Here is a 1,980-nt window from a genome sequence, read left to right on the forward strand (position 1 = left end):
AATCACTGGAAGGGAGTAGCTGATATCAGATTTGACAGTTCTTCTGAGACAATTCTACCACATCCTGGATCTATGTTCTGGGAAGACAGAAGATCTCTCATTTGTCATTATTAGAACAGTAAATCACTGCCTTGGTACTCCTAGTATGTAGTTACCAACCACCACTACTTGCCCTCCTTCTGACCATTACCAGATAATGTTTCATCTGACAACATCAATGAAGCTACCACATCTCTCAAAAAGAACAAGTAGCTACTTGGTGATCAGAGGGTTTTGCTCCCTTCTCTCTGGAAGAGTCCATATCTAATAATTATCAATGCTCACTAGCCATTTTTTCTTTTCTCCTAGGAAGCTAGAAGGCACATTGGAGAATGTACTGGACTTGGAGTAAGGTCCATTTCAAATCCTGCCTCAGAAATCTACTATGTGAACTGGGTAACCCTTCTCTGCCTCAGTTTACTCATCTGTAAAATAAAAAGGTTGGACTCAACTTCTAAGATTTCAAAATCTATGACCTGATAAGTCAGATGTTTGCTAAAGAAAACACTTGCTAGGTTCTGTGATTCCTTGTGTTCAATTCTTGCCCTCTTTCCTCCTAACCCAGGTCATGGTTACCCTCTGCCTCTTTCAGACCCTTTTCCTTTTTTTTTTTAACTTTGAAATCTTTCTTCTGTTTTTTTTTTTTGTTTTGTTTTGTTTTATTTTTTAAAAAAGCACTTATTTGTCCTGATAGTTTGGAGAGTAAAACAGTTCTTCAAACCCTTTACTTCTCTTCTAAAAAGGGCATAAGCTTTAATTGAACAAATCTATGTGACACAGTACTTGATGCTGGCAGAAAAGCAAAGTTCTAGCAGTTTTCCATATTTTCTGGAAGTAAGAGCCCTGTTGTCTGGTATCACTGAAAAAAAAAGACAACAAATCACATTTTTCCAAAGAAATGATGATGATATGACTTCAGTCTACCTTGGCACTGATCTTTGTGAGAAAGTTGGAAGGTGCTTACTCTTGGGAGATGTAACTTTTTTTTTCTCACAAGTTAAGACTTCAGTCCACCCAGAGAAGCAGTCTTCTAGTGATATAGATTATAACCCTTACAAGCCCTCTCATTCTGTGCAGTCCTTGTCCATGTCCTCTCATAAATCTTCCATAGATAATCTACTCAGCACATAGAAACTTTTCTCTAGATCTATTAATATTCTACAGGAAATAGTGTTGTACAGTGCTTACCATATGCTGTCCCTTGCATTCAATACATGACTGGCCCAGTTTCTTTTCTAACCATACATTCTCTTCATGATATCTTTGGGGGAAGAGAAGGAACAAACATTTATTAAATGTCTACTGTGAACTAGTTGTGCAAATATTATCTCATTTGATCCTTATTTTCTTAAAGATTACTCCCACTTAAGAGCTTACAATTCTATAAGGGAGGTGCTATTATTATCCTCATTTTACAGTTGAAGAAACCAAGGCAGACTGACTGACCCAGGGCCATACAACTAATAAAGTGTCTGAAGCCCTATTTAATCTCATGTCTTCTTGATTCCAAGTCCAGGATTCTATCTATACAACACTTGCCTTCTTTTTGTTCACAGATCATCACTGGCAGCATTCTAATAAATCACTCCACTGCCTTTTGGGGTCACAAATAGATTTGGTACTTCAGAGATTATGCTGCTCCATGCTTCTGTTACCAAGGAAATACTTCGTATTTAAAAAATCTGACATTTCATCAACATGAGGAACTTGGTTAGGGAATTCTCTCTACTGGTAATTATGACTCAGAGCCAAATTCTAGGGAGTTGCCTGGGGATTTTAGAGGCTAAGTGAATTGTCTAAGGTCATAGACATAGTAGGTATCAGAAGGAAGATTTTAATATAGGTCTTCCTGACTTTTAGCTCTGCATTGCTTGTTATATTTGTATACAGTATATTTTTATATTACATATATGTGCTTATATATTGTTGTTTAGTCATTTT

At 36.8% G+C, this 1,980-nt stretch overlaps 1 long non-coding RNA gene across 1 annotated transcript; it reads right to left on the reverse strand.

The window, feature by feature from the left end:
* Window positions 1-717: 717 nt before the first annotated feature.
* Window positions 718-1,741, reverse strand: LOC141520256 (uncharacterized). The gene is made up of 3 exons (XR_012477569.1): window positions 1,579-1,741; window positions 1,228-1,300; window positions 718-898 (listed from the first exon to the last, which is right to left on the reverse strand). It is a non-coding gene; the product is annotated as an uncharacterized LOC141520256 (long non-coding RNA).
* Window positions 1,742-1,980: the final 239 nt, after the last annotated feature.

Source organism: Macrotis lagotis, chromosome 4, assembly GCF_037893015.1.
Source record: "Macrotis lagotis isolate mMagLag1 chromosome 4, bilby.v1.9.chrom.fasta, whole genome shotgun sequence".
Taxonomy (NCBI): Eukaryota; Metazoa; Chordata; class Mammalia; order Peramelemorphia; family Peramelidae; genus Macrotis; species Macrotis lagotis.